General features: G+C 45.2%; 1 protein-coding gene across 1 annotated transcript in view; it reads left to right on the top strand.

The window, feature by feature from the left end:
• The first annotated feature begins 450 nt into the window (after nucleotides 1-450).
• The window catches only part of LOC141088136 (4-galactosyl-N-acetylglucosaminide 3-alpha-L-fucosyltransferase FUT5-like), an 83,239-nt gene continuing 61,539 nt past the window's right edge, over nucleotides 451-22,150 (top strand). The window contains exon 1 of the mRNA XM_073574073.1: nucleotides 451-557. The gene's annotated coding sequence lies outside the window, so the exon portion shown is untranslated. The remainder of the gene's footprint in view (nucleotides 558-22,150) is intronic.

The raw sequence follows: 22,150 nt of genomic DNA, 5'->3' as shown, positions 1-22,150 counted from the left end.
CACGGAGGGAGCCCCCTCCCTGCCGATGCTTCCCTTTAACCCCCGGTACACCGCGATCGTGTTTGATCACGGTGTGCAAGGGGTTAACGCGTCGGGGGGCGGTCCGTGACCGCCCCTGACACATTGTTCCGGGTGTCAGCTATGATAATTAGCTGACACTCGGCCGCGATCAGCGGCGCTCACCACGTGGGCGCCGCTGATCGTGATGACGTAATATTCCGTCCATGGTAATTAGGTCCATGGTCACATGGACGGAATATTACGTCAATTGTAGGTAAGGGGTTAATATTTCCCCCAACCAGAATAATGCATAACTGTATATTATTTCATTATATTGTCTGTAAGTGGGTCACCTGCTCTCCTAACATTCATCCTATTATGGTAACTAAACAAACAGGTTTTCCTCATTTCGCCTGATGACATCCTTCTTCACTTGCCTGCAAGTATTTTAAACATTGTAGGAAAGTCTGCTTCGCAGATCCTCACAGACACTGTAGAGCAAGACAAAGAATTTCTGGATTACGCAGATTATTTGAAGGTTTTTACCTAATAGACAGGTATGTTAAGGCATAACAAATTATGCAAACATTTTGCTTGTCCGCTGGCTCACAAAACTATACACCAGATGCTCTGCAGACAGGAATTTTCCCTGCATGTGCTCGAAAATTCAAGGCATGGGGACCCTTGATCTGCTCCCCAGTTGACTATTGTAGAATGCTGAGTAGGATAATTGGAGCACCCATAAAATGGACAAGATCAATCATTCATCTCCCTCCTGTTCATTTATGAAATGCAGTGCAATATAATAGCAGGGGTTGTATACAGGCTTCTATGTGTATCTATCCATGTGGGATGAAATCATTTGTAAGGTATGTTAATACGAAAATTTAAAGGGTTTGTCTAGAATTGGTAAGAAATGGGTTTATTTATGTTTTTGTACAGCTAATTCTATTGAGCTAAATTCACACAATGGTATTTTCTGCCAAGCTTGGTCATGTCTACGAAGATGCTAAAAACAAAAACAGATCTCATGTGGACAAACTATATATATATATATATATATATATATATATATATATATATATATATATATACAACAAGTAATCAGAGGAAAAGTATAATGCAAGCACGTTGCCACTTTTGTACTTATCATCCACTCCTGGCTTTGGTTTACAAATACTGAAGATAGCTATAGATTATATATATATAATATATATAATCTATAGCTATCTTCAGTATTTGTAAACCAAAGCCAGGAGTGGATGATAAGTACAAAAGTTGCAATGTGTTTCTATTATACTTTTCCTCTGATTACTTGACTCCCAATTTTGGCTTACAAATGGGCAGGTATAATACTGAACATGGCCTTACAGCGCAACAGCATAAATTAACGTGCTGCAAATATGAAATCTTCCTTTTTTGTGAATTGATTTGAATCTTTTTGTTGGGAACATTTTACACAATATTCATATTTATCCTGTGCACTGCGCTGAGCACTAACATCTGGGTTTCCATCTACATCTCCGAGTGATGTGATTATTGTTTTTATAGCACCATTGATTCCATGGTGCTGAACATGAGAAGGAATTACATACAAAAGACAAGTCGAAATTAAAATGAATAAACTAATGACAGCCAAGTACAGAGGGGAGAGGGCTATACCCTTACAGGCTTACATTCTACAGGAGCAAAGCCCAGATGGATCTAGTCACTATAATGATGCAATAGAGTTATGCTGGACTCCATCTGTTCAGTGTTGTCTTTCTTTTCAGAAATGCACAAAACTGTGAACGACCGCGCTTTATGCACCCCTAAAAAGACAGACCCCTCCAAATCACAGGCCAGACAGAATCCACAGTGACTCCATCTGCTTCTAAATAGGAATTTTCCTTCAGGGGTTCCGTCTGAATCACACATTTCAGAGATTTACATGGAAATCCTGGTGTAAGTGCTCAACGTAGAGAGCAGGATAAATGTGAGTCTTTCTGCGATTTTTTTTTGTGAGGCAGAATGGAAAAAATCTATAGCAGGTGAAGAATTGATTTCTAATTTTTTATGCTATTTTTCAAGTCGTATAACTGACTAGATTACTTTATTTTCCAGGTCGGTGCGATTACATCAATACCAAATTTATATTTTTTTATGTTTGGCTGTTGTCACACACTAAAAGACTTTATTTTTTTTGCAAAAACAAGTTTTTGCATTGTTATATAATAGAGCTGTAATGTTTGCATATTTCTGCCGACAGTCATGTGAGGGCTTGTTTTTTTGCGGGATGAGTTGACTATTTTTATTGGTACCACTTTCAGTCACATAACGTTTTTGATTGCTTTCTATTCTGTTTTTTTTTTTTCAATTCAGGAATTGTGTATTTTTTATTTTGTCATTCTGCATGTGGTAAAATTGATAAGACAACTTTATTCTTCGGGTCAGTACGATTTATGAATGCACATTTTATATATATTGGTATTTTTTTTTTATTTTGGTGCTTTTACACAATAACAACTACAGTATATTATAGAAAAAAGAATTACTTTTGCATCCCTATATACTGAGAGTTTTAGCTTTTATTTTTCTATTGATGAAGCTGTATGGCGGCTTGTTTTCTGTATGACTTTCTCAGAGATACCATTTTTATTTACATTTGTCTTTTTGCAATTTAATCCACTTTTTCTCCAGCTGTATGATGAAAAAACATAGTTTGCTTGCCTTTTATTTTCTTATTGTTCACTGAAGGGGTTAGTTAGTTACAGTTTTATAGGTCGGTTTGTTCTGGACGCAGCGATATCAAACGTGTACTTTTTGTCATGACTCTGGACAGGATGGTTCCGCCTCCATCCTGGTCACGTCAGGGTTAATTTTAGTTTGCCTCTCTTTGGTTCTGGGGTGGCTACTTAATGTTGGCAGTTCCTGGATTTGGTGTCGGTGATACTTCCCTATACTCATTTTGTGGTTGATGACCCATGTTTCATCCGTAATCATTGTGCCTCTGTGCTTGTGTTCCTTGCTGTGTATGACCAGGTTTTTCCCTTGACTTTTGCCTCTGTATCCTGCCTTGTAATGCCCTGTCTTTCCTGGTTATCGGACCCCTTGGCTTGTCTCCATTTACACTTTGTCTAATCCCTAGGTACAACGCTCTCATCTGGTTTTTGACCCTTGGCTTGCCTTTGATTACGTTTACTTTCTGTGCTCTGTACTCCGCTTGCTTAGTTGCCTTCCCTGTCCTCATGCATGGTGACTCCACCCCCTGGTCACGTGACTGCTTAGTTTCAGGTCCTGTGCTCACTACTTAGGCTCAGGTCCTTGCGCACTGTGATCCTGGCTCCTTCACTCCCTGCGCTCTTGTACGTGCCACCTGATGGCACCCCTAGACTGCGCCTGTGACACCAGTGGTGTCATCACACTTTTTCCATCATACATGATGGCACCATGAGAGAGGGGATCCGCCCTTCAAGGACAGGAAACCTTCAAGATAAAAGGGGTGGCTCCTCTCTCCACATCAGTTGGTTTCCTGTCCTTGATGGGGAACCCTCAAGATAAAGACTCTTGAAGAAAGAAGAGGATGCCTGGGCCTGGGTCAGATGGCTACTGGCAGGCATGGGTCTGCTACTTCCATCACTATGTACCAGTTGTCGCCTCGAGGACCATGTAATTCCATGTCCCCCTGAGCAAATGCATGGCCACAGCCCATGAGGCAAATGCCCGGGTGAAGTTTAGAGCCTTGGCGGCCACATTGGGTGTACCCTCCCTGATGCCGACATGCCCTATGGAAGTCCTCGGAGACCACTTTATGTGCTCTCTCCCTTTTTCCATCATACATGACGGCACCACGAGAGAGGGGATCGGCCATTCAAGGACAGGAAACCTTCAAGATAAAAGGGGTGGCTCCTCTCTCCACATCAGTTGGTTTCCTGTCCTTGATGGGGAACCCTCAAGATAAAGACTCTTGACAACTCTTGAAGAAAGAAGAGGATGCCTGGGACTGGGTCAGATGGTTACTGGCAGGCACGGGTCTGCTACATCCATCACCAGGTACTGGTAGTCGCCTCGGGGGCCATGTAATCCCATGCCCCCTTGAGCAAATGCAGGGCCACAGCCCGTGAGGCAAATGCCCGGGTGAAGTTTAGAGCCTCGGAGGCCACATTGGGTGTACCCTCCCTGATGCCGACATGCCCCATGGAAGTCCTCGGAGACCACTTTTTGTGCTCCCTCCCTGTTGACATCTGGTGGCCATGCAGCCCGTGAGACACATCGATGCCCGGGTGAATTTAACTCCTCGGAGGCCAAATATTTTTGCCCTCCCTGTTGAGCCCAAGACGCCGGTCACCATTTGGATTCCCAGGAAAGAATACTTACAGCAGTGGTGGCCAGAGCGAGTGGATGCTCCCTCCAGGTGAGGCTGAATCTAAGGAGGCACAGGTATGGAGGGGGCAGCAGTGTCAGGTGTCATAGCGCTGGAACGCCGAGAGCAGGCCGGGCGCACACCGGAAGTGAGGACCGGGTACGCGCAGGGCAACAGGATTGCAGAGTCCCCGTGACTTGTGACATGCGTGTTCCAGCAGCCGACGGGAGCAGGCTGGGAGGTCAGTAGAGAGCGCGTACTGGATACAGTTGGGGCGCGCAGCGGAAATGACGCGGGCGCGCACTGGAAGTGACGCAGGGACGTGCATCAGAAGCTGGGAACGCGTACACCGGAAAACAGGGGACGTACCAACAACCAGTCAGGGCATCCAGAGCACTGAAAGGGTGCACACACCGGGAGGAGATCAGCACACACCGGTAGTGGTTACCGGTTAAGCGCACAAGCCAGGCATAGTGCGCATGCGTGGGGATAGATCCAGGTAGCGCAAGCGGCCGGCAGGTGCAGGATCAACCAGGTGGTGAATTAATTTAAAAAAAAAAAATGGGGTAATGCTGTCAGAAGTGCTGGCATATGTCACCAGCCATTCTAGGTTGTATGTGACTGCTCTCATCAGGAAGCAGCAGCAGCTAAGCAGCTTGTAAGATCCGGTGCCCATCCTGTGAAGCGTCCGAGTGGTGAGTGAGCTTCGAGAAAGTCCAGCACGATAATGTCTGTTCTCTTTCTCTCTCTCTCTCGTCTCCTCTCTCCCCTCTTTTTACATACATCGGTGGGGTAGAGCATTGGAGGTGCCTAAAAAAGGGGTAAATCAAAAGCTAAGAATAAGGAATGTCACTTATGCAAAAAAGTCCCTTAGGCCTCTTTCACACTTCAGTTTTTTGCATCAGTCAAAATCCGCCAAAAGGACGGATGCTGGATCCGTTTTTTAGAACTGATGACAACGGATGCCACCCATCCGTTTTTTGACGGATCCGCAAAATGAAGAATTTTAAAGGAATCGCAGCCTGGAAAAGGGGAGAGAGAGAGAGAGAGAGAGAGAGAATTTTTTTTTTGGTCCGGCACCCAGAAAGAATTGCGGGTTAAATGAGTGTCTGGAGGATCCGCCAGAGAAAAAAACATTGCAAGCTCCGTTTTCCAATCTTTGAGGATGGTGACGGACAGCAACTTTTGGCGGATCATCAAAAAAAATGGATGCAACGGACGGCAATCCGTCACAATCCGCCATTAATGGAAGTCAATGGGGAAAAAAACGGATCCTCAAAAGAAAATTGAGGATCCGTTTTTTTTCAAAACCTGGCGGATTGTGACTGATTGCAAAAAACTGAAGTGTGAAAGAGGCCTTAGGAATAAGAGATTGTGTCAGGACTGTATTGATAAAACAATAGCGGAGGAGACACCCTCTTTTGCTGAGAGCCTGAGATCCCTGATCCAGTCAGAAATCTGTAAGTCAGTAAGGGCTTTATAGTCAACGGACACGGATAGGTCCAACCCCTCACTGATCTCTCAGGTGGGGTCCCTCACCTCCTGCATACCAGCGGTGAAATGGGCCCAGTTCCACACAAGGGAACTGCAAGGGTGTGTGCTGCAGAACAGCCTGGAACTTTGGGGATGGTTAGAGCAGAAGCTCACGCTCCTGGACTCTACTCCGATCACTCAGGTGGTGGTTACAGATAGTCCTCTCCTAGAGGAGTACCCTGCACACACACAGCCTCCAAAGTAGTCACAAAGGACGCCAGTCCTTGGGGGTGGGGATCCCACCTAGACACACTATGGCTCCAGGATCCCTGGTCCCAGGAGGAAAGAAGTCTATCCTCAAACGATTGGGAGCTCCTAAAAATCGAAAAGGCGCTAAAGGAATTATTACCACACTTAAAGGGGACACCATGTGAGAGTCCTATCGGACAACCAAACAGTGGTTGCATATGTAAACCACCGGGGAGACACCTGTTCTCAGTCCTTGATGCAGATAGCCACCGGCCCTTTTAGGCTGAAGGTGACTGCTCTCGTCAGATGGCCTCCGCTAAGCAGCTTGAGGCCGGGACAGAAAAAAACAAAGAGGATCATGACTCTGGCAGAACATCAGTTCCTCTCATTATCGGCCCTGCATATACGAGGTGTAGACAACCTGAAGGCAGACTTTCTAAGCAGGAATCACTTGAGGCAAAGAGAATGGTCCCTAAAAGAGTCCATTTTTTCAACGGATATTGCACATGTGGGGAAAACCCTGCATAGTTCGCTTCACCTCAAAAGTTAACAGGAAGGTTCAGAAATTCTGTTCCCTAAGTCCAGCAGACAGGCCGTTGGCAGTAGACACCTTCAAATAAACACATTTGAAAGGTTGACTCTGGGTCGCCCTCCCAGGGCCGTGAGGTACACGGTACCGGGCCGGTGTCAGCGGGATGTGTTACAGCAGCCGTTACCCGGACTGTGTCCCTGGGCGCCCAATTAATGGGGGGAATTGTAATGGTGGAATGTAGTTAAATGAATAGTTCGTGACGCCACCTGTGGTGTTCGGCAAGTGAGGTGTTAGGCCGACGCTGCATGCAGATCCTCTGGGACGGATGGTGTGTTGCAGCCAAGATGGTGAAGCTCCCCACAGGTGGAGCTGTAGTCCCAGGGCAGTGTAGATGTGGAATTAGAGGAGAGGCACAAGCGGTGTAGAAGCTGGTACCCAGATGTAGCGCGAGAATGAATGGAGGACACCAGGGCTTGTAGTTCCAAAGCTTTACTCAGTCTTTAGTACACACAGGTGCCTGCCTCCGTGCCGTGTCCTCCGGGTCAGGGACTCAGTCAACCTCCAGGCAAGATGGAATGCTCCCTTCCAACACTCCGTCAACATGTGCCTTTCTGAACGTCTCCTCAATAGCGTCTTTAAGTGTGAAGTACTCCTAGTACTGAGTTACACTGGAGTGCCTCCTGACAGATGTTCCCAAGAACTCTACTTGTACGGCAGACAGCTGTAGCCTGCTTCAGGGACTCCTTACTCCTGAGTCCCGGCTCTCTATCCAAGTTGCTGTTGTGCACCCAAGTCTTAGATGGGAGTAGTGCATTTACAGCCCACTACTCCACCGGTGTCTGCTGCAGGACCATTAGCATCCATACAACCTCGGGGACCGGGGCCCCAGCCTCGCGCTTAGAACTTCTAGGCAGGGTTCTCTCCTAACCCATGTCCTCTCTGTTCCCGTTTACGCCTTCGTTCCGTACTAATCTCTCTGTCTTATGGAAGATCTGGTTTCAGTTCAATGTCTTTCTCATTCTTTCCTTTCCAGTGCCAGCAGACCCAAGTCACTGAGGTCTGCTGCAGCACCTCCTTCCTCCATCCCTCTCTCAGGGATCTTCTTTCCGCACTCCTCTCTGAGTGGCTTCCTCTCTCAGACTCACTCACTGTCTGACTGACCTGTAATTCTAAACCTTCCCCCTCTTTTATGTATTCTCAACTCCATTTATCTCCCAGCACATTTCGTGTTCCAAGCATTGAGCCACCAAAGGTGCTCTGCTACACTCCAAGCAGGGAGCCGCAATGTGGCTTTGCTGAACTACTGTGTTGTGTGGGATGCGAGTGTTGGAGCGTGGTCAGGAGCCTCCAACTTACCTGGATGGTGGGGCACCACACCTCAGGAGGAGGTGCAGTACCTCTGTAAAGACTGAGCCTCAGGGGCACCACATACCCCCCCGTTAAACACAGCACGTCCGCGAGCTGCAAGGCAACAAAGTTGACAACACAGGAACATACAAAATTTTTGTAATGCTAAACAAACATTTCTTATACTAAACTTCCCAGTGTGGGAGGCACTCATTCTTGAATGTTGCAAACAATTCTTAATTAACTATCTAAAATCTTAAGTCAAAAGTGTAATTTTCATTACAATACGTAATTCAAAGTGCTATTGTCTGTTACTCACTATCACTTCAGTATTCTTCATCAACACATTTCTTTCCATCTTTAGTGCACATTTTATACTTTCTTTTAACTCTGAGTGACAACAGTGGTGCCTGGTTCATCACCTACATTTTCAATTCTTTATTCAAATCTCTCATCTCTGTATCAAAACATTCCTAATTCTATATAAAAGCCATTTCCTAGTTACCAATACTCTCATAAGACACATCATTATCAAATACTTCACATTAAAACTTTCAACAATTCTTGTAAGTGCGGGACACCGCTCCCAGCTGGGATCTCTTGCAGTGTCCTTTGATTGGAGTCATACTCCAGATGAGGTAGACCTTATCTTTGAAAAGTGTCTATGTAAAACCAAGAGAGGGCACCTAATGAGGTGCAAACTATTTACAATAGCAGTTCTGGACCATTCAGCATTCATGATCTTTATAGTTCAAATGGAAAGGCTGCCAACAAAACAGGGCAACACTGGAAAACCAAAACTAAAACATAATAGAAAACAAAGCACAACTGTGCAAATACCCTCCTGGGTAACGAGATTTTCTAATGGTTGTTGTTCCCTCCAGGGGTTCTGGAAACTGATGACTGGGAACTGCTATCAGATGAGATACTTTGAGTGTCTTCATCCTGCTGCTGGTTGCTTGCTATAGGGCACCGAAACTGTGGTAGAGGGAACCCATGATGCATATCAATGCCCACCAGCTGTTCCTCATTGCTGGGTGGTCACGCTGCCCTGGTGCGGGGCCGAACATCCAGGGAGGTCACGGCCTGTTGGTGCTAGTAAGTGGCTACGCGGGGGTTTGGCAGCCAAGGAATCTCAAGGTCGCTGTCCCAGAGCGACCTAGACTCCTCCAAACTCTGAAGGTGTTGGATCGTGCGTGTCTGCTCCAGCCGTACTCTCCTCAGTAGGGACCTCTTCCACCTCCCCATCTCCGACAGCCTAGAGTCCCCAACTGATTCCTCCAACTGCCCCATTTCGAGCTCCCGCAAGCCAGCCTCCAACAACGTGAATTCAGGGGGCAGCCCATTAGGGGAGCCGGGATATATACCTGGTGCCTCCCGGCGGTGTGGTCTCTGCTCCGGTGCAGACGTAGTGGTAGTGGACGCTGCCCGGTGGGAAACCGGGGATGGCGGTGGAGCTAACGATGGCTTCTGGTCCGCAGGAGTCTCTGGCAGGACCTGCGCAGCCTCGTCAGGTCCGGGCGGGAGCTCCTCTTCCTCCGCTTCGGCTCCCGGGGCCTCATACAATTCTTCCTGTGGCGGCAGCGAAGGGGCTCCTGATGCTGCCGGTGGTGTGATGGCGGCAGCAAGCTCCACGGAATCTGCCTGGGGAAGCTCAGGTGCAGCAGCGGCGGTTACCGCAGGTGTAGGCCCCTCCTGGACACGCTGCCAGTTCAGCCTCCACAAGGTCTCCTGTCTCAGTCGCAAACATTGGGTCAGCCGGGCAATCTCCTCCTCCAGCTAACGTTGATTCATATTAGAAGCAGGGTCCGAGCCTTCAGCCATGGCGCCGGGGAGATCCACCTCCCCGCGCTCCGCAGGCCTCCTTCCATCATGGCGTTCTGGCATCCTTCTTCCTGCCTCGGCCCCTTTTCCACCACTGGTTTCTGCCTCCCCATCTTGGGGCGGCGTCTTCTTCCAGCGCCTCCATACCAAGCCAGTATACGAACCCCTCGGGGGTGGGCCATGCTGCTGTCACATAGTAATTCAGGCAGGGGAGGCCCAAGACTGTTCGCAGTCTTTTTCTAGGACCTTCCACATCGTCACGCCCTTCTTCTCCGCACCAGCAGCCATTTTTAATGTTCATTTTACAGTCTATTAAATTGGGTCTTCTGCACATTCTCAAAAGTTTCAAGTCCAACAAATCTTAGGCACACAGAACCCGATGGCATCGGGTCTCGTCATCCTGTTCGTGACGCCAAGTTGGGTCATCCTCCCAGAGCCGTGGGGTACTCGGTACCGGGCCGGTGTCAGCGGGATGTGTCACAGCAGCGGTGACCCGGACTGTGGCCCTGGGCACCCAATTAATCAATTAATGGGGGGAATTGTAATGGTGGAATGTAGTTAAATGAATAGTTTGTGACGCCACCTGTGGTGTTCGGTAAGTCAGGTGTTAGGCCGACGCTGCATGCAGATCCTCTGGGACTGATGGTGTGTTGCAGCCAAGATGGTGAAGCTCCCCACAGGTGGAGCTGTAGTCCCAGGGCAGTGTAGATGTGGAATTAGACGAGAGGCACAAGCGGTGTAGAAGCTGGTACCCAGATGTAGTGGTGCTGGGTGCGTTGGCGCGAGAATGAATGGAGGACACCAGGGCTTGTAGTTCCAAAGCTTTTCTCACAGTCTGTAGTACACACAGGTGCCTGCCTCCGTGCTGTGTCCTCCGGGTCAGGGACTCAGTCAACCTCCAGGCAAGATGGAATGCACCCTTCCAACACTCCGCCAACATGTGCCTTTCTGAACGTCTCCTCTATAGCGCCTTTAAGTGTGAAGTACTCCTAGTACTGAGTTACACTGGAGTGCCTCCTGACAGATGTTCCCAAGAACTCTACTTGTACGGCAGACAGCTGTAGCCTGCTTCAGGGACTCCTTACTCCTGAGTCCCGGCTCTCTATCCAAGTTGCTGTTGTGCCCCTAAGTCTTAGATGGGAGTAGTGCATTTACAGCCCACTACTCCACCGGTGTCTGCTGCAGGACCATTAGCATCCATACAACCTCGGAGACCGGGCCCCGGCCTTGCGCTTAGAACTTCTAGGCAGGGTTCTCTCCTAACCCATGTCCTCTCTGTTCCCATTTACTCCTTCGTTCCATACTAATCTCTCTCTCTTATGGAAGATCAGGTTTCAGTTCAATGCCTTTCTCCTTCTTTCCTATTCCCGTGCCAGCAGACCCAGGTCACTGAGGTCTGCTGCAGCACCTCCTTCCTCCATCCCTCTCTCAGGGATCTTCTTTCCGCACTCCTCTCTGAGTGGCTTCCTCTCTCAGACTCACTCACTGTCTGACTGACCTGTAATTCTAAACCTTCCCGCTCTTTTATGTATTCTCAACTCCATTCATCTCCCAGCACGTTTCGTGTTCCAAGCATTGAGCCACCAAAGGTGCTCTGCTACACTCCAAGCAGGGAGCCGCAATGTGGCTTTGCTGAACTACTGTGTTGTGTGGGATGCGAGTGTTGGAGCGTGGTCAGGAGCCTCCAACTTACCTGGATGGTGGGGCACCACACCTCAGGAGGAGGTGCAGTACCTCTGTGGCGACTGAGCCTCAGGGGCGCCAAAACTCACCAAAACCCTGACTAATGCACTAGCAGGATGCAGCAGACCTCCATTGATGAAGGCTGGGGCATCACAAGTGCAATCCACTAATGAGAACAGCAAGTAACCCAAAAGGGTCTGGCTGCCTAGTGGAAAAAATGCACACAAATAGGGCTTGCATAGGATATCAGTCACATCAAGAAGATCAGGGAGGACAGAGCCAGAGTGTTTGTGATAGCCCCCTTTTGGCCAGAAAGACCTTGGTTCTAGTGGATGAGAGTAATGTCAGTGACGGACCCATGGGTACTCCCAGAGGTCCAGGACCTTCTAACACAGGGTCCCTTTAATCACCCTCAGAAGTTCAGGCTGCATTTGACAACCTGGAATGTGAAAGGTCACTACTAGAGAAAAAGGGATTCTCAGCAGGGTTAATATCCACCTCACTCAGTAGTAGAAAACCAGTGACTACAAAAATTTATGGGAGAATATGGGAAAAAAAAATTTATAGGAGAATATGGGAAAAAAAAAATTCGTATCTGTCTCAGGCCCAATACGGGAAGGGGAAATCCCGACAGTGGCAATACTGGAATTTCTGCAGAAAGGCTTAGCGTTGGGGTTAGCTGTCAGTACCCTCAAAGTAAAAGTCTCAGCCCTGACAGCTTTATTCAACTGTGACCAGGCAAACAAAAGGTGGGTGACCAGGTTTATCCAAACCTGTACTAGAACTGACTCTGTCCCGCCTCCTACTCCTCTTCCTTGGGATCTAAATTTAGTCTTATCATCTCTGACAGAGAGTCCATTTGAACCACTAAACACAACATCAGACAAGATTCTAACATTAAAAACAGCCTTATTAGTGGCGCTCACATCGACCCATAGGTTGGGGATTTACATGCATTATCAGCAGACCCTCCCTACACTGGACGATAGAGTTGTGTTAAAAATTAAATCCAGCATACCTTCCCAAGGTGGTATCGAAATTCCATAGGGCTCAGGAGATAATCTTCCCATCCTTTTGTCCTAACCCTAACAACCGGAAGGAGGAGAGGTTTCATTGCCTAGATGTGAGGAGATGTCTGCTACAGTGTTAAGAGATAACAAGACCTTGGAGAAAGCAGAGGGCCTTATTTATCTCATAGCAGGGGGCAAGGAAGGGCCTTAAAGCCCCTAAACAGACTATAGCTAGATGGGCGAGAAAGGGCATTATGCCAGCATATAGCAGTGCAGGCAGGGCTGTTCTGGAAGGTCTAAAAGCCCACTTCATGAGGGTCATGGCGACGTCCTGGAATGAGAGAGCAGACACTCCCATCGACCAAATCTGTAAGGCGGTCACATGGTCTGCTCCATCTACCTTTGTCAAACATCATAGGTTAGACCTATCTACTACCTCTGATCTCATATTTGGGAGAAGAGTGTTACAAGCAGTGATCCCTCCCTAAGAGAATATAAATCTCTGTAACTCTCTCGTGGTGCCGTCATATATGATGGAAAAACACGGGTATTACATACCTGGTAATGTGTTTTTTTTCATGAGATGTGACGGCACTCTTATATTCCCTCCCTATTGATCACAACATTAGTTGGGTGCATTACTAGCATTATACACTCCCTTGGGTGTTGGAAATTTAGTAGTATAAAGGATGTATTATTTATATGTACACTAACCTGCGGAGTTCCTATCGTGCTCTGTAAAACAACTGATGCGGAGAGAGGAGCTGCCCCTTTTATCTTGAAGGTTTCCTGTCCTTGAAGGGTGGATCCCCTCTCTCGTGGTGCCGTCATGTCTCATGAAAAAACACATTACCAGGTATGTAATACCCATGTTTTCATGTAAAAAACACATTCACGGACATATCTCTTTTTTACTTGATCTCTCTGTGGAACTTTTAACTTTAAGCACTCTGATCGCTGGTATACATGTATTGCAATGTTTTATACGTGTCAGTGCTGCACTGACAGAAGCCTGTTAGACCATGCTCTCAGCATGATCTAACAGACTTTTTGCAGCCTGGTGACCCGAATGTTGTCATGATGACTACCTATAATTATGTGCTTAATTGTAAAACACTGGGCAAAACAGTCACTGAAAAAGACCTGGGTGTATGGGTGGACGACAAACTCACATTTAGTGGCCAGAGTCAAGCAGCTGCTGCAAAGGCAAATAAAATAATGGGATGCATTAAAAGAGGCATAGATGCTCATGAGGAGAACATAATTTTACCTCTATATAAGTCACTAGTGCGACCACACTTAGAATACTGTGTACAGTTCTGGTCTCCGGTGTATAAGAAAGACATAGCTGAACTGGAGCGGGTGCAGAGAAGAGCGACCAAGGTTATTAGGGAACTAGCGGGTCTGCAATACCAAGACAGGTTATTACACTTGGGGTTATTTAGTTTGGAGAATCGAAGGCTTAGGGGTGATCTTATTACAATGTATAAATATATGTGGGGACAATACAAAGACCTTTCTAATGATCTTTTTACTCTTAGACCTGTGACGGGGACAAGGGGGCATCCTCTACGTCTGGAGGAAAGAAGGTTTAAGCATACTCACAGACGCGGATTCTTTACTGTAAGAGCAGTGAGACTATGGAACTCTCTGCCATATGATGTTGTAATGAGTGATTCACTACTAAAATTTAAGAAGGGACTGGATGCCTTTCTTGAAAAGTATAATATTACAGGGTATATACACTAGTCTCCTTAATATTGCGTTGATCCAGGGAGCTAGTCTGATTGCCGTATGTGGAGTCGGGAAGGAATTTTTTTCTCCAATGTGAAGCTTACTGTTGCCACATGGGTTTTTTTTGCCTTCCTCTGGATCAACATGTTAGGGCAAGTTAGGATAGGATATGGGTTGAACTAGATGGACTTAAAGTCTCCCTTCAACCTTAATAACTATGTTACTATGTTACTATGTTACCTGGGGTCACCATGGCAACAATTGGGCCCTCGCAATGAGGTTATGGGGTTGGCAATCAGATGGAACAGATGCCCCCTCCTTCTTCCAGCCTCTTAAATGTTGCAATCGATATTGATCAGGCCATTAACGGGATAAATAGCAGGGGACGGGTCAATGAGTCTTGAGGAAGTGTGTGTTTGTACAAAGTTGTTAAATTGCAATAGTCCTGCCATCAGTGGCAGCAGAAGTGATTTTGTAATTTCCTTCTCCAGAGCTATAAAAATATAAATGTACATAAAAAAAATGGCATGAAGATATTGCCTGCAGGCATTAGTGAGTTCATAGAATCATAGAATCGTAGAGTTGGAAGGGACCTCCTGGGCCATCTGGTCCAACCCCCTGCTCAAAGCAGGATGCGCTAAATCATCCCAGTCAGATGTCTGTCCAGCCTCTGTTTGAACACTTCCATTGAAGGAGAACTCACCACTTCTCGTGGCAGCCTGTTCCACTCATTGATCACTCTAACTGTCAAAAAGTTTTTTCTAATATCTAATCAGTGTCTCCTCCCATTCAGTTTCATCCCATTGCTTCTAGTCTTTCCTTGTGCAAATGAGAATAAAGATGATCCTTCTACAATGTGACAGCCCTTTAGATATTTGTAGACAGCTATTACGTCTCCTCTCAGTCTTCTCTTTTGCAAACTAAACATTCCCAAATCCTGCAACCTTTCCTCATAAGACAGGGTTTGCAGACCGGTCACCATTCTGGTCGCTCTTTTCTAAACTTTCTCCAGTTTGTTGATGTCTTTTTTAAAATGTGGTGCCCAAAACTGTACACAATATTCCAGATGAGGTCTGACCAAAGAGGAGTAGAGGGAAATAATGACTTCACGTGATCTAGACTGTATGCTTCTGTTAATACATCCTAGAATTGCATTTGCCTTTTTTGCTGCTGCATCACACTGTTGACTCATATTCAGTCTGTGATCTATTAGTATACACAAGTCTTTTTCACATGTGCTGTTGCTTAGCCCTATTCCTCCCATTCTGTATATGTTTTTTTCATTTTTATTGCCCAGATGTAGTGCTTTGCATTTTTCCCTGTTAAAAACCATTCTGTTAGTTGCTGCCCACTGCTCCAGTTTATTTATATCTTTTTGAATCCTCTCTCTCTCTTCTCTAGCATTAGCTATCCCTCCTAGCTTTGTGTCATCAGCAAATTTAATCAGTTAACCCTCAATTCCTTCATCTAAATCGTTGATAAAGATGTTGAACAATACAGGGCCCAGGACAGAGCCCTGTGGTACCCCACTTGAGACATTCTTCCAACTACATGTGCAGCCATTTACGACCACTCTTTGGGTCCGATCACTAAGCCAGTTATGAATCCACCTAAGAGTTACCTTGTCCATTCCATACTTAGTCATTTTTTCAATAAGGATTGTATGAGATACTTTGTCAAATGCTTTGCTGAAGTCAAGATATACTATATCTACAGCATTTCCTTGATCCACCTAATCAGTGATTCCATCATAGAAGGAAATTAAGTTAGTCTGACATGACTTATTAGTTACAAACTCTGTTTAATCACTTCATTCTTATCCAGGTACTGATATACATGTTGTTTAATAATTTGTTTAAAGATCTTTCCTGGTATAGAAGTCAGACTCACCGGCCTATAGTTGCCTGGGTCCACCTTCTTCCCCTTTTTGAAGATAGGAACAACATTTGCTCTTTTCCAGTCTTCTGGGACTTCTCCTGTTCTCCAAGAATTTTCAAAGATTATGGAGAAGGGTTCAAAAATTTCTTCTGCTATCTCCTTCAGTACTCTGGGGTGTAATTCAAATGGACCTGGAGACGTGAATTCATTTAGGTTAGCTAAGTGTTTCCTCACTATCTTTCTGTTTATAGATATCCTGGATTCTTCTATTCCCTTAATAGGACAGTGAAGAACAGTTGATGTTACATTTCCTTTCTGAGAGAAAACATGCAAAATAGGAATTTAAAAGTTCGGCCTTCTCAACATCCTGTCTTAACAATTCATCATTTTCATCCTGTAAAAATCCTATAGCATCTTTGACTTTTCTTTTACTTTTGACATATCCCCAAAATCCTTTATTATTGCTTTTGACATCTTTTGCAAGCCTCAATTCATTGTCAGCTTTACTAATCTGATTTGTGCCCTGCAGGTTCTGCAGACAACATTATATTCTTCTTTATATATGCCTCTCTCTTTCCATTTTATAAACAGCCCGCGGACGCGCTGTGTTTAACGGGGGGTATGTGGCGCCCCTGAGGCTCAGTCGCCACAGAGGTACGCACCTTCTCCTAAGGTGTAGTGCCCCACCATCCAGGTAAGGTGGGAACTCCTTTCCACACTCCAACACTCGCACCCCACACAACAGGGTAGTTCTGCACAACCACATTGCGGCTCAGTGCTTAGAGAGTAGCAGAGCACCTCTGGTGGTTCCCTGCATGGAACACTGGATGCATCATCAGTGAAAAAATAAAAAAATTATAGCTTGCAGAATAAAGTGATGCAAAAATAATTATTTTTTATATAAAATTGTTTTTATTGCATAAAAGCACCAAAACATAAAAAATGACATAAATGAGGTATCGCTGTAACCGTACTGACCCGAAGAATAAAACTGCCTTATCAATTTTACCGCACGCGGAACGGTGTAAACGCACCCCCGAAAATAAATTCTTGAACTGCTGGCTTTTGTTCATTCTGTGTCCCAAAAATCTGAATAAAAAGCGATCAAAAAATGTCACGCGCCCAAAAATGGTACCATTAAAAACGTCAACTCGTCCCGCAAAAAATAAAACCTCACATGACTCTGTGGGTCAAAATACGGAAAAATTATAGCTCTCAAAATGTGGTGATGCAAAAACTATTTTTACAATAAAAAGCGTCTTTTAGCGTGCGACAGCTGCCAAAAATAAAAACCTGCCATAAATAGTAAATTAAACCCCCCGTTATCACCCCCTCAGTTAGGGAAAAATAATTAAATAAAAAAAAATGTATTTATTTCCATTTTCCCATTTGGTTTAGGGTTAGGGCTAGGGTTAGGGCTAGGGTTAGGACTAGGGCTAGGGTTAGGGCTAGGGGTGTGTTGGGGTTGGAGTTAGAATTGGGGGGTTTCCACTGTTTGGGCACATCAGATGCTCTCCAAATGCAGCATGGCGTCTGATCTCAATTCCAGCCAATTCTGCATTGAAAAAGTCAAATGGTGCTCCTTCCCTTCCAACCTCTGCCATGCGCCCAAACAGTGGTTTACCCTCACATATGGGGTATCAGCCTACTCAGGACAAATTGCAAAACAACTTTTGGGGTCCAATTTCTCCTGTTTCCATTAGGAAAATAAAAAATTGGGGGCAAAAATATAATTTTTGTGGAAAAAAATATGATTTATTTATTTTCACGCCCGGGCGTTATAAACTTCTGTGAAGCACTGGGGGGGGTTCAAAGTGCTCAACACATATCTAGATAAGTTCCTTAGGTGGTCTAGTTTCCAAAATTGGGTCACTTGTGGGGTGTTTCCACTGTTTAGGTACATCAGGGGCTCTCCAAAGGCAACATGACACCAGCAGACCATTCCATCATAGTCTGCATTCCAAAACGTCACTACTTCCCTTCCAAGCCCCGACGTGTGCCCATACAGTAGTTTTCTCCCACATATGGGGTATCAGCGTACTCAGCACAAATTGGACAACAACTTTTGGGGTCCAATTTCTCCTGTTACCCTTGGGAAAATAAAAAAATTGGGGACTAAATGATCATGTTTGTGGAAAAAATGATTTTTTTATTTTCACGCCCGGGCGTTATAAACTTCTGTGAAGCACTGGGGGGTTCAAAGTGCTCAACACATATCTAGATAAGTTCCTTAGGTGGTCTAGTTTCCAAAATTGGGTCATTTGTGGGGTGTTTCCACTGTTTAGGTACATCAGGGGCTCTCCAAAGGCAACATGACACCAGCAGACCATTCCATCATAGTCTGCATTCCAAAACGTCACTACTTCCCTTCCAAGCCCCGACGTGTGCCCATACAGTAGTTTTCTCCCAGATATGGGGTATCAGGGTACTCAGGACAAATTGGACAACAACTTTTGGGGTCCGATTTCTCCTGTTACCCTTGGGAAAATAAAAAAATTGAGGACTAAAAGATCATGTTTGTGGAAAAAATATGATTTTTTTTATTTTCACGCCCGGGCGTTATAAGCCTCCATGAAGCACTGGGAGGTTCAAATGCTCAACACACATCTAGATAAGTTCCTTAGGGGATCTAGTTTCCAAAATGGGGTCACTTGTTGGGGGTTTCCACTGTTTAAGTACATCAGGAGCTCTCCAAAGGCAACATGACACCAGCAGACCAATCCATCAAAGTCTGCATTCCAAAACGTCACTACTTCCCTTCCGAGCCCCGAAGTGAGCCCATACAGTAGTTTTCTCCCACATATGGGGTATCAGGGTACTCAGGACAAATTGTACAACAACTTTTGTTCTATTTCTCCTGTTACCCTTGGGAAAATAAAAAAATTGGGAAATATGATTTTTTTATTTTCATGCCTTGGCGTTATAAGTTTCTATGAAGCACTGGGGGGTTTAAAGTGCTCACCACATATCTAGATAAGTTCCATAGGGGGTCTAGTTTCCAAAATGGTGTCATTTGTGGGGGATTTCCACTGTTTAGGCACATCAGGGGCTTTGCAAACGCGGCATGGCGTCCAATCCCAATTCCAGCCAAAAAAGTCAAATGGTGCTGCTTCCCTTCCGAGCTCTGTCATGCGCCCAAATGGTTTACCCCCACATATGGGGTATCAGCGTACTCAGGACAAATTGCACAATAACTTTTAGGGTCCTGTTACCCTTGGGAAAATAAAAATGGGGGTGAAAAGATCATTTTTGTGGAAAAAATATGATTTTTTAATTGTACGGCTGTACGTTATAAACTTCTGTGAAGCCCTTGTGAGTTCAAAGTTCTCACCACATATCTAGATGAGTTCCTTGGGAGGTCTAGTTTCCAAAATGGGGTCACTTGTGGGGGGTTTCCACTGTTTAGGGACATCAGGGGCTCTCCCAACGTGACATGGCGTCCGATCTGAATTCCAGCCAATTTTGCATTGAAAAAGTCAAACAGCGCTCCTTCCCTTCTTAGCTCTGCCATGCGCCGAAACAGTGGTTCCCCCCCACATATCAGGTATCAGCATACTCAGGAGAAATTGCACAATAACTTTTGCCATCTAATTTCTCCTGTTACCCTTGGTAAAATAAAAAAAATTGGACCTGAAGTAATTTTTTTTGTGAAAAAAAGTTAAATGTTCATTTTTTTTAAACATTCAAAAAATTCCTGTGAAGCACCTGAAGGGTTAATAAACTTCTTGAATGTGGTTTTGAGCACCTTGAGGGGTTCAGTTTTTAGAATGGTGTCACTTTTGGGTATTTTCTTTCATATAGATCCCTCAAAGTGACTTCAAATGTGATGTGGTCCGTAAAAATAAAATGGTATTGCAAAAATGAGAAATCGCTGGTTAACTTTTAACCCTTATAACTTCCTAACAAAAAAAAAATTTGGTTCCAAAATTGTGCTTATGTAAAGTAAACATGTGGAAAAGTTACTTATTAAGTTTTTTGTGTGCTATATCGCTGTGATTTAAGGGCATAAAAATTCAAAGTGGGAATATTGCAAAATTTTTGCCAAATTTCCGTTTTTTTCACAAATAAACGCAAGTTATTTGAATGAAATTTTACCACTAACATGTAGTAAAATATGTCACGAGAAAACATTGTCAGAATCACCAGGATCCATGGAAGCGTTTCAGAGTTATTAACTCATAAAGGGACAGTGGTCAGAATTGTAAAAATTGGCCTGGTCATGAATGTGCAAACCACCCTTGGGGGTAAAGGGGTTAAGGCATACTTAAGAGGAAGTTTATCTTATACAATTTCTTATATTAAAAGGGTGACTTCGAGGGAGGATGATGAGATGGAGCAATGACTGAAAGATTCGGAAGCAGCATACATATCCAATCATACCAAAGGAAATATAATTGAGTGGTTAGCCTCTCAAAGGTTATATACCCAATACACAAACACTAAGGCTGAGTTCACACGTGGCGTTTTTTTCGCGTTTCCGCGGCGGTTTTAACCGCGCGATTTTGCCGCGAAAACGCGAAAATTAAGCATGCCATGCATTCCTATGGGATTCCGCAATGCTGTGCTAATGCTGCGGTTTTTACCGCGGCGGAATCGCTTCACGGTAAAAACCGCAGCATGCTCATTAATTTGCGGAATCGCGGTGATGTCGCACCCATAGGAATGCATTGTTCCGCTTACTTCCCGCATGTGGCTGTGCACACCATGCGGAAAGTAAGCAGAACAATTGCGGATGGTACCCACGGTCCGGAGGAGAGGAGACTGTCCTCCGAGCTTTGGGTACCATATCCCTGTAAAAAATAGAATTTAAAAATAAAAAATATTGTTATTCTCACCCTCCGACGTCCCACGCAGCCTTCCCGCCTCTCTCCACGCTCCCGTTCCCAGTAATCCTTTGCGAAAATGCCCGCAATGACATCCGTTCTCGCGGGATCGCGAAGTCTCGCGGTCATTCGCGCAACGTCATCACGAATTACCGCGAAACATCGCGATCCCGCGAGAACGGACGTCATCGCGGGCATTTTCGCAAAGGATTACTGGGAACGGATGCGCGGGACGTCGGAAGGTAAGAATAACACCATTTTTTATTTTTTTTTACATTCTCTCTTTTACTACTGATGCTGCATAGGCGGCCTCAGTAGTAAAAACCTGGTCACACTTGTCAAACACTATGTTTGACAAGTGTGACCAACTTGTCAATCAGTTCTCCAAGCGATGCTACAGATCGCTTGGAAAACGCTAGCATTTTGCAAGCTAATTACGCTTGCAAAATGCTAGTTTTTCCACGGGAAAATCGCGGGAATTTAAAATGCAATTTTCCCGCGGACTGGAATTCCGGAATTCTCGCGGTAATTTCCGCGAGAGTTCCGGTACGTGTGCACTTAGCCTTAGTCTAAACGTAAATTATTCTTTACCTGTCAATCTTATTTCGCACTGGGGAACCATGCAAGTACATTTTTGGCCTACCTGGTGCGTCAATACAATACATCGAATACTATACTTCAGTTATGCAAACCAGATGCTTCGATGGTGTCCTCGACTGAAGACATACTTCATTGTTTTTACAATTACTATAGGCTGCTATATGAATCTAAGAGTGATTCTAATATTATGGAATGTCTAGATTATTTGTCAGGTATAACATTTCCTACATTGAGTCCTGCTCAGTGGGCCTTTATGGACACTGGCTTTACTATAGAAGAGATAGAGGATGCCATGGCGAATATGGCTTCCAGGAAGGCCCCTGGACTGGACAGGTTCCCCATTGAACTATACAGGAAATATCGGGACATATTGGCACCACTCCTTTTAAGTGTATTTCAGGAGATTTGGAGAGGGAGGATCTCTGCCCAAATCCTTCTATGAGGCAAATATTATTATGCTTGGGAAAGAGGGGAAGAATCCTCTGGAGTGGGGATCTTACAGCCCCATATCGCTAGTAAATATAGACTATAAAATCTTTACTAAGGTCCTAGCCACCAGATTGAACTTGATCATACTAGACCTCATACAACTGGACCAGACCGGCTTTATGCCTGGTGAGAGTACCTCTAATAACATTAGCCTAGTTCAGTCGGT

Source organism: Dendrobates tinctorius, unplaced genomic scaffold, assembly GCF_039654945.1.
Source record: "Dendrobates tinctorius isolate UK_male_01 unplaced genomic scaffold, ASM3965494v1 ptg000037l, whole genome shotgun sequence".
Classification (NCBI taxonomy): Eukaryota; Metazoa; Chordata; class Amphibia; order Anura; family Dendrobatidae; genus Dendrobates; species Dendrobates tinctorius.
This window is presented reverse-complemented; position numbering and strand designations above follow the sequence as displayed.